Source organism: Nothoprocta perdicaria, unplaced genomic scaffold, assembly GCF_003342845.1.
Source record: "Nothoprocta perdicaria isolate Ctin4 unplaced genomic scaffold, notPer1 scaffold_124, whole genome shotgun sequence".
NCBI classification, from domain to species: domain Eukaryota; kingdom Metazoa; phylum Chordata; class Aves; order Tinamiformes; family Tinamidae; genus Nothoprocta; species Nothoprocta perdicaria.
The window spans coordinates 780,482-791,808 of record NW_020454361.1 but is presented as its reverse complement, the minus strand read 5'-3'; positions in this window follow the sequence as shown (position 1 = coordinate 791,808).

The following is an 11,327-nucleotide window of genomic DNA, read 5'->3' as shown; positions in this document are numbered from 1 at the left end:
GCCTTTTCCCTTGGGCAAATGGGGATCGACTTCTGTTCCTCCTTGCACTGCTGCAGTCAAGGACAGTCCATGGCTGTCATTGGAACTGCAGAATTTACACAAAAGCTACAGTCAGGAAGCTGCCCTCGAATTCCCTAATTTACAGTTTTCAAGGGTTTTGTGGKTTTTTTTAATTATTATTAATTAGGAATCCAAATCCTGCTTTTCCACATGAAGAAGTTGCAAAAGGACTGGAAAAAGCAAGAAACACGTCTTAAATCCTCATTGCTCCTTGAAAGACCCAGTGACTACAAGCACTGTTGGTTGCATTATCCACTGATTCCCTTCATTCCCTTGGCGCAGGAGCTTGCAGTGCAGGTCRCTGCAGGAACACTTGTGGCCTTGGAGATGTGTAATTCTGTCACCAACACCGTTCAGGCCTCGGAGGGAAGCGTTCCCACCCTGGCAAGTATCAGCACCGCATAAATGTCTCACCTATAACACACCAGGCTAAAACAGGGGATGCAGCTGTGTTGCCCTTAGGTTATTTTCGGTTCAGGTCCACTTTGGTAGCACTTCTGCCCTGGTTGCAGGGACATCACTGACAGGAACTCAGCACTAAGACCCCTCTCCTGCCTTAGCTACGAAAGGAATATTGATAATATTGATGGCTGAGTCACTCCTGGCACCTGAAGGGCCCCSTCTTCGAAATGAGTAACGCTGTTGACTAATCTCTGAGCTCTCGGAATGGGCTTWCTGCTTCCCTGCCCCAAACGGAGGCACCCGCTGCACCCTTCGCTTTGCCGAGAGGAGATGCGCTGGGTGCCTTGCTGCAGCCCTGGGTGTTTTAGGAGAACAGTGCCTCGCTTCCAACAGTTTATAACAGGTTCCAGGACCCCCGTCTGCTCCATAGCCTGAAATCAGAACACGCTCCCCGAGTGCCTTTCTGCTGCTTGTTGTGTTTCAGGGCTTCGTTGTAGAGCCTTGGTCACCTCATCCTCTATGGACTTCCCCCCTCTCAGTTCCCCAAACTCTTCCCAAAGAAGCAATTTAGTTGAAGTCTYGCTCCTGCTACCCCCTTAGCTTCCCTCCTACACAACCTCCAGCTCATCTCTGATGCAAGAAACAGTTTTTCCCTTTAAATTTTATTGATTTGTGAATTAAATGTTGCCTTCTCCATAGCACTTCTAGGAAATAAAACTGACAAACTAAGCTGGATAAGAGGGTGAATTAAAAAAAAAAGAAAAAATATGCTGAAAATAAGAAAAAAAWCAGTATTATTAAGTGCTGACAAACTGCAGTAAATCCAATTTCCAAACATGATGGAGGTGTATGGATTTGCTCTATTAATGCATACACTTATAGCGTGGTGGCGGCTTTCAGGATATGACTGAGGCAGTGAGGTTTAAAATACTCATCAAATAAACAGCATTTGGCCCCTCTGACTGTGGTCATTTGACTCAGCCTTTCTGCAGCTCTTAGTTTTTACTCTTTCTCCTTCATCTCCTTTTTCCGTCTTTTCTTCCCTTTCCTCTGTGCTTCAGCAGTACCTACTGCTTGTTTATGAWGAGCTCCTCATCATAACCACTAACCAAGTGTCACAAATACTAAGTATTTGATGCTTTTCAGCCAAGGCTATAAAACTGGATGTTAATTTTCATATTCTGTAAGAGGAAACAAAAGCACATTTTACTTTCCTGATACCTAAGGTCCACAGTGTACAGAAACGTTGCCTCCTGAAATGAAATATTTATAACGTATTCCAAACCAAACAGGACTTTACCATTACAAACCCCCGTGCATTTTGCTCTGCAGGGAGTTCGATACGAGAGCAATATTGTCACTGCTTGGTGACATTCCCACAGCGCGTGATGGTGGCAGGACGGAGCCAAAGGAGCTGCCGGCTCTTGGTTTGGGAACTGGGAAGCCAGGAGTATCCTGCAAAGAGGATCAATTTTAATCACAGTAATTGACCTGTTCACTTAGTCATTCACAATGTCGGGCATGATGAGCAAAAGAAATGCAACTTTAAAGGAAAAAAAAAAAAAAAAACGGGGTAGATTCAGAGCTGAACCCTGGACAAAGTAGGTCTTTACTTACCAAATACCTAGTAAAAGCAATATAAGGATTTGGTTCACGTTGCATTTAGAGCCTACACATCACAGAAAGAAGTTAAAACAATAAAGGTGTTGGAGAAAGCGGGATATTTGCTAGCCAGCACATTTATAGATGCCCGAGGCCGAAGCCGTTGGCCACGGAGCGCTGGATTACGCAGCCCTGCGAGGGGGCCAAGCACTTTGGCCTCCCCGGGCCTCTGGCACGGGCGCCCCCGGTCCTTGCCCACTTCCCGCTTGGCTCCTCTCGGAGCAGCGATACCCATCGCAGCAGATGGAAGGTTTCTGGTGAGGGAATCGCRGCGAGAAGCGCTGGGGGGAGACCAGGTTTCGCCTCTGGGGAGGCAGCACTCGCACACTGCCAGGAATACACCTGCGTCCCAAGCCATCAAGAGCAAATTCCACTGGATTCACCATCCCTGTTCCATTTGATGTAGGGAAGAAACAGAACCACCATGTAAAGGTTTCAGTAAGGAGGGCAAAGTGTTTTTTTTTTTTTTTTTTTTTTAAACTAAAGTCTGAATTAATCCTGAAATTGTCAGCTGAAATAATAGCAGGTTTTGCAACCTTCTAGCTGGCCGAATCCTTTATTTGCTGTGAATAATTGGCTTTCATTCCAGTATTTCACCCTGATCAAATTAATACTTACATGATTACAACACTTCATGCTAGAAGAATGGTTGAAAACCTTCCACATCATGAAAAAAAAAAAAAAGAAACACTGAATAATAGTCGAGCTTGGCCTGGTCATGAGATTCCTGCTGGAGAGCAGGTGAGGGCAGGGGCAGAGCTCGCTGGGGCCAGGAGCCTTGTGCCCATATCCCTGGGCCAGCAGCGATGAGGAGTGATGCCCACCAGCTTGGGGATGCAGCCCCTTGGCCTCCCTCCATCAGCTGCAAACCTGAAAATACAGCTACTTTTCTCCATGCAGACTCCATCTGACCATGCCAGCAGTTCCTGTATCCTGTTCCTGGTGCCACACATGGCAAGCTTTCTCCTACCAGTCCTTGGTTTTGATCCCCCTACATGAAAATCCAACCCCAGGTCACTTTGGGTGGCAAAGGGTTTAACAGCTGTTAGCAATGAGGAGGATCAGACCTGGCTTCACCTGGAGCTCTGCAGCTCCCAGGCTTTGTGAGTGATCTACGTTGTGCTGGAGGCTGCGTGGAGAGGAGAATAACGTGTCACATTTGTCAAGCAGATTCTAGGTCCTGTGGTGCTGGAAATCAGATATAAAGACTTGTTCCTGAGTTTCTCCCTTGCTCCTGTGAAAGCTACTTTGAGCCAAAGCCATGAATTTGGCTTAGAAGATGTTTTTTTAAGCTCTTAGTCCATGTCAGACTTGTCAGGCACATTTCAATGCCACAGAATGTTTCACAGCTGGCCATAGAGCAGAATGGCAGGTACCAGAGGGTGGTGTYGGCAGAGCAGCCGTGGGGTCCCTCTCTGGGCCCCCTGCCCTCATGGCCGCTTTTGCCCGCCCTGCTTCACTTCACTTCACTTATGCACCCACCAAAGTCTCATTTTGGTTCTTGGTGTTTCCTTCCGTTCCCGTTTGCTCCGTCGGCCGCGGGGCCTGTGCAATCCCCTGAGGGATGAGGAGGCCATGAACCAACATCGCTGTAGTTCTGGGCAACCAGAAACGGGTTGTTTGGCGGGATGTGGCAAATGTTACGTTACTCGGCTTCTTCGCAGACCTCCCCAGGTTGTGATCACCTGGGAGGWGATCGCTTTATTGCGGTTACCTTTCTAAAGCATAGAGCCTCTTCTGCTAATGTTTTCCTCCCATTTCTATTATTTACCAAAAAAAAAAAAATACAGCAGTTTCTGGTGAGAAGACTCTTACTGTTTGCAGACCTGTGAGCAAGGGAGCAGAGGGCACCAGGGATTATGGAGGGATTGCAAGGATTTCATCCCCGGGTGACCCCAAATTCCAATTTATTTCACCATTCTCAATAATAGTGATTTAACCTCATCATATTATCTGCATCTCTGGTTAATTACAGGTATCACTTCTCAATTAATACAAGGGACACACTCGAAATTAGCACATTCTCCCGTTGCTGCTGAGTTCAGTGAAGGAAGCTTTGTGCCTRTAGTTCACATATCATTCTAGTGCAGACTTAAGGATATTTACATACAGCTCTTGGTGTCATCCCACAACCCTTCTCCAAGGCAAATACATCATTGTAAAGCTGTTTAATGGCAATATAATGTTATCCAAGGCTGACAAGCTGTATTTTTCTAACTATCCAAGCGGTTAAGCACTGTGGTATTCATGCAGAAATCAATTTATAAAGGTAGAATCAATGTAACACTTGTGCACATGTCTAAATAAAAAAATATTGCAGAGCTGCTCTCTATTATTATCGCGATTGTGCATCAACTTTAATTCCTACATTTTCAGTTGATGAAACGTGTGAGCAAACAAAACAAATGCTGTTCTGCATAGTGATTATTCCTCAAGGCCGCTATTCTTTTGAAATATTTTCCTTTGGACAAATTTAGTCTCTAGCTCAGTGTAACAGGTCGCGTGCTTGAATCACCTTGCTCTTGCAGGGCTGCAGTGGCATTTTGCAATGCTCCAGGAGTGTAAATGCACCCTGTGCTTCACAGCAAGACCTAAATGATTATTTCCCTTTAAAATGTGCAGCCTGAAGGAGTAAGATCAGAGGGGCTGTATGATAGGGTTTGCCAAAGCAGCATTATTGACTCAAAATCTAGGCTAAGTGATTCTTAGCAGCAGATTTTTATTTGCTTGAAGTCCTGCTCAGCATTTGGAGGGCAGGGAGGGAAGTGCCAGGTCTCACTTACCCAGCAGGTCCGGGTGTTCCTGCAGACAGGGCCACGGAGGCTCCTGCTGGGCATTACCAGGTCACGAAGGGGATGAACTTGTGGCTTTTGCCCTGTTGAGCCTGTGCTGTCGGATTTGCCCTGAGCCAGAGCATCCCTGCAGCGCCACGGTGAGACAGAAGCTTCCCTTGGGGTGAACACGGTGAGCAGGCGTCGTTGCTGCCAGCTCTGCCACGTGCGTCCACCTACGGAGCCCAGCCGTCGTCCTGCAGGAGCTGAGGCACCAAGTCTGCGCGCAGCTAATGGGATATAAAAACACAGAAAGAAAATAAATGTGCTATCAATACATTAGAGCAAAAGAAAGGCCAGGCCCATTTCTCGGTGAAGCAGGAGACAAGAGCAGGTGGCTGAATCTTTAAAATATCACAGAAAAATGTGACTTAATGACACAGACAGGAGATAGGAGCACAGGCCAGAACAGGGTGGGATAGGTGTAAGAAAATGCAGCGGGGCTGGCTGTGTCCAGATGCTGATACCGTTCACCCCACCGTGCGCACGCACGTGAGTGAAGCAGCCCCCGCGTCACCAGCGGGAATCCTGCTGATCCCACAGGACTGGGAGAAGGGCAAAGCRATGCTGATCCTGACAAGGGAAGGCGATGAAGGAAATGAGGCTCCTGTGAGGTTAACATCCCTGATGAGGAGCAAAAAAACCTGTTATCTAGAACATAGTAAAATGGCTAAAATCAATGAGTATGTTTTTATCAAGAATAAATCAGGGCAAAGAAATCTAATTTCCTTTGATAGACTTCTCTATATGCTGGTAATAGGAAAAGCTGAATATATCTGAAAGCGGGGTATCCAGGGAAGTTGTAGACTCTCCTCAGAACAGTTTTAAGAACAGTCTAGGTAGACAACTCGGACACCTGGGCCTGGGACTCTGGCTTTCCTGACCTCCTAAAATTCTTTCCAGCTTTGCATTTGTGTGACCTCCATGCAGGTCTGACATTTTCTTTTACTAAAGTAACAATATTGTACACTTCTTAAGTGTTTTCAGCCAAATGCTGCGCTCATTCACATTCAGCCAAAGTGAACAAGTCGCAGGGAATTTCAACATGCAGTGAGAAGAAGGCAGCCCTTGGAATGCTGCCCGGCAGTGTATGCACATGTGCATCCAAATACCTGCAGCGTTTGCCTTTCTCTCTCAATCTCCATTGAAAAAGGTTGTTCCTCAAAGTAAACACAGGTTTCTACCTGACCTTGGCCCTTTTTGCCRATAAGGGCAACACATCCTGACGTTCTCTTTCACTGAAGCAATCTAAGTTTAATATTTTTACTGCAAAGTGAATTGCTAAAATGAAATCAAATCCATTAATAGATATTGTGAGGTTCCCTCCTGAAATGCTAAGGCTGTTTTATTTTCTCGTCTCTRGGAGAAGTCTAATTATTTTCCCCTTCCCGGTATTTAATTTGTAAGGAGAACAGCGTGAGGAGCAGTTCTGGAAGGCACCCCTGCAGCTTCTCTACAGGCAACAGCCCTCGGGCGGGATTGCACTTTCTTTCCCTCAGGTGCTCCTGTACATTAACCAAAATATTCACACGTCCCAGGAAAGAAGATGGGATTAGCAGCTAAACGGGCCAGATTGGGCTGTATGTTCCTGTGCAGTTTCATTTTCTCCCCTAGCACCACAGGGATAGGCACTAAAGGGCACAGGCATCAAGACCAGCCTTTGCCATTTGTGGAAATCCTGTTAGATTGGCCACAGTTTTTTGAGTGTAAACATTTCTATTTGGCATCTGACATGAAAAAGGGCGAAGGGATCAGTGGTGAAGGGCACGCACGGAGCTCCTCTTTCCTTCTCCCAGGAGAAGCATTTTTCTGAGATTTTTCTGAGCTTTCCACGTGTCCGTCAAGGACAAACTTCTGTTTGCTTCCATTTAGCCCAGCTTGAGCCGGTCAGAATAGACTCGCTTTAGTTCAAGCTGCTCCAGACTCCAGCGTGCTGACGTTGGAGGAGATAAACAGGAGTCATTTGCTGATTCATCATAACAATTTTAATAAAATATGAGTCAGGATTTTCTTCGGTCGTGCAATCATGAAATTAGGTTAGCACAGCTTGCTGAGCAGTTTGCTGTGCTATGTGTGTTCCCGGTAGCATCTAATGTTCCCGTGGTTTATTTTTGGAAGGATAACTGGATTTACCAGGCCACGTTTTCTCCTGTTTCCCATGGCTTCCCAATGAACTAACGCTCACCGCTCTACGGCTTAAATTAGAAGCCTCTTCTTCACTGCACTGTGAACACAGCCTGTCATCCATGGGACCATTAAAATCTCCATCCAAAATCTGTGTATCTGCAAAATCTGGCACCGGAGCAAAGTTTGCTGAATGTCCCAGGTTGGATGTCCACCCGAAGCTTTATGCACAAGTTCAGAGCATGGATACACCTCTTTTCTCCCGTTGCCCATTTTTGGGTAAAATACATCTTGAATCAGTGTTTTTTTCTGCTAAACCTATCAGTGGATATCGCTTTCCAAGTGCAACCTGGCACCCATGGTAGCCCTTCAATCCATCCCATAGGATCTGCCATCGTATCTGCCAACCTTGGTCTCCATGGGATTCCGACAGCGTCTTCCTTCTTCCCTGCAGCTAAATAGGCTATTTCAGCCTGAAGTAGCTACTGTGCAAGAATGACATCAGTATTTAAACAGATTTCCTGAGGAAATTTTTTAATGGTTATTTTTATAGCTTGTGTTTGTGCCTTTCAACTTTTTCCTCCCTGGCCAAAGGTCAGACAATTATTTCTTACAGAGCAGAGCTTGAGCATCAGTACAGGAAAAGAGCTAATTCTGACTAATCTCATGGTTTAGGTTGTTTTGCTCTCCTTTCAGCGTGTCAGTGGCAGCAGAAAAAGTGAATTGCGTTCTGCCGCCAAAGAGAGCTATTTTGGATCAGTGGAAACGGTCCCCGCTCCCAGCTTCCTGCACCAACCAGCCTCCCAAATCTCTTCATACTTCAGAATAAAACTCCATGAAAGGTAASAGGAGTTAGGAGGACTCTGTCCTCAATGAACTTTTCTCCTTCYGCTTCCTTCAAGGGAACTTTGCACATTAAGAGTTTTCCGGGAGCTCTCTTTTGCTCAGCAATATCTGACTATCTTGCTATGGCTACCCAAAAACCAAAACCAAACCGAATGGAAAGGGACGGCACGATTCTCTTCCTGAAACCTGGCCAAGGGCTCAGCTCAAGGAGCCCTGAAATGAGAGRGGGAATTTTAGTGTCCTCCCAGCCTTGTGCTTCCCTCTGGCAGTCTGAAAAGGAACATTTGTATGGGGTGTATTTGGCTTTTCTTCATGTGTGCGAAAGCCAAGTGAATACCTGCTTAACCTGGAAAGGGCACTTCTTTTCTGCTTCTCCTCCTCGTGCTGTCTCAGAAGCATAAGCTTAAAAAGAAGGCCATGGGGATATTCTTTTCTCAGATTATTTCCCCGGAGACAGAAAATGCATCATTCATGACAAGAAATTGTGGAGTTTTGGAATGAAAATGCAGTCCTGTGATGGAATTTTCCAAAGGTAAAAATGATTTTCTCCTCCTCTACTGTACGGCAGAGCAGAGCGCTGAACGTGTACGGTATCTCAGATCTAAATGCACCTGAGAATTGGGCAAGTGTAGATCAGGATCTGACCTTTACAACGGAGCTCCAGCTCTAAAGCTTGGTAATCGTCATCATTTTAAAACTGCTTTTATTACTGCCACGGTCTGAACTTGTTCTGCACGTCAAAATTGCTATGAAATTGAAAAAAAAAAAAAAAAAAATAGACGTGGGGCCAGACCCAATTGTTGTAGTTGAGGATGTAGGTGCTGTTACTCTATCCAAACGTGACCTTGCTCCAGGTTATCCGCTGCACGCTCCAGCCTCGGAGCTGTGCATTCATAAAACCAGGCACAGGGCACAGTTCCAGGCTCCTGCGAAAAACCGGCTGTGCTTCCAAATTTTTATTCAGCAAGAAATCCATGCTGTGCGTCATTGGTCAAAAGATGACTAAGCTCTGGTTATAAATGATATAAACGATAAGGATTTACAGCCGGATTATCCCACTTTTACCCCTGTTGAGTAATACTTCTTAACCAATGAATTAGAGGTAAGTGAATCTTCAACCTAGGTGTTTGCTCAAAAGCTTTGCGGACTAGAAATGTGTGTTTGTAGGTGTTAAGTGCTTTCCTGAATTGGGGCCAAAGGAGGAAGAGACGGCACCAGCCCAGGCCTTAGAGATCATTTCTCGTGCATCACATCAGCAGAGGAGCCCCAGCCTCTGATTCCGCCGTTGAAATCCTCATTTCCGAAACAAACAAAGTGCTTTGGGTAAAACCRTGGCCCTTCTGAGCTCCGTGAGGGGCTGCACTGGACCCGGCTTGCCATCATTTAGGCGATGAACTTTTTAACACTTTCTGTGGCTCTTCCAGCTGTTGAAAAATTCCTGTCTCCTAGGTTAGAAATCCAGGTCTGGATTTCTGGAGACCTGCTGCGCCCAGGTCTAGAACGGGATCATTTCTCCGGCTGTGCCCATTCATAGTAGCCCGGTGACATCACGTTGGCCCAGATCTACATCTGCCTTCCACCCAAGTGCGCAAGGAGGCAAGGGCACCGTTCCAGGAAAACCCAGCTCTCCCGGCCGGACAGTAAATCAGGTTTATCAGCCGTCTCAAAAGAAGCCGYTCTCTGTATATCAAGCAGCACGCACGCCCCTGGCCATGCCATAGCTCTGGCAATTATGCAGCTCTCCCAAAACTTACTTAGAAATTCACCATGTTCAAAATGCAGGGGAAAAACAAAACTCATCTAATTAATGAGCCCAATTAATCACTCAATATCTAACACAGTAGAGCTGGGCTTTGCTCCGGCCCCGGCTGAGCAGCAGCAGGATAATTCCCCTCCCTCCCTATTCGGGCTCCCAGCCGTCCAGCTGGGTCCAGCAGCCAGGAACCGGTAGAGTGGGAAATAAAATCATTACAGCCAAGAGTCGCGTTGCTGTATTAAAAAACTTCTTCTCTGTCTAGGAAGATAAAGGGGTGGCAAATACTTGGTCTTTATTTATGCTATTAATTAAGCAGTTCACAAGCAGGGTTTTTAATTGCAGGACGATACCCATATTCATGAAAAGAGGTGCTGAAGTTTGTTATGGGTCCTAAAGCGGAACAGCTTTAAGGTGTTTGGGTGATCAGCGTTTGGGTGATTTTTAGGTCAGATCTGAAGGATTCTAGRCTTCGGAGAGAAAAGGGTAAAATGTTGGGCAATACCCAAGCGCCAGCCTAAAACTAGCTGTGTGCTGTAAGCTGAACCACAAACACAGCAACCAACGTTATTACGTATAATATACTTCTGTCTATGATAAAATTCAGCTAAAATACTGAGAATACTGAGGCAACTTTTTTTTTTTTTTTTTTTTGGTCAAAGTATGCTCCCTCTTATGAGTCACTATAGTACTAAATCTGCATTTTTTTCAAAAATAATTACGGCTTATCCATTTGGCATAGCTTCTCAGAACATTAAAGTGAATTACCTCGCATTTTAGTTAYGTGTGGTTGCAAAAGCAAACCAAGGCGATGTGCAAGAGGACTATCATGTGTTTAATGTTATCAAATGTAAGTGCCRTGTAAGTGATCAAAAACAAGCAGAAATACTTTATAATCTCACTCTGCACAAGCCTTTTTTTTCCATCACTTAAGTGATCAAGGATACTTAAGTCRCTTAATCCAGTCACTTAATTGATCAAAGATGGGGAAATTTAGGAGCTTGCGTTTGCCGATTATTTTCAAGCTACTGAAAATTGATTATTACTGAAAAACTGATTATTTTCAAGCTACCGTTTAATGCTACAGTTGAGTGAGCGGTGTCACGCGGCGAGGAGCACGGGGGATCTGGGGATCCTCTCCCAAAATGTGCAAGTTTTGGGCGCTCCTCTTGCAGAGGGAAGGCTCAGGCGGTGCCTGGCCGGCGGCACCGAGCCTTAGGCGGCGGCACCGAGCCTTAGGCGGCGGCACCCAGCTTTATCCCCGAGCTTTAGGCGACGGCACGAAGCTTTAGCCCCGAGCTTTAGGCGGCGGCACCGAGCTTTAGGCGAGGGCTTCGCCCTTCCCCGCGGCTCCCGCGCGCGCAGCCGCTTCCTGCCGCCGTCCCCTCACGAAGCGGCGCTCGCCCCGCGCTGCCGGCGGGCAGGAGCCGTTAAACGGGAGCGCGTTTCTGCGCCCAGCGGCCGTTGCGGCCGTTGGGGCCGCGGCGCGCGGCCTCCCCCGTGAGGCGGCGCGGGGCGCGGGGCGGCCCCCCCGCGCTGTGTGACGCGGGTTGCCATGGCCACTGCTTTACGCTACAAGGGCCGGCGGCGGCGCGGGCAGCGGCGGGGGCGCGCGCTTCAGCACCGGCTCGGCCGCGGACAGCAGCGGA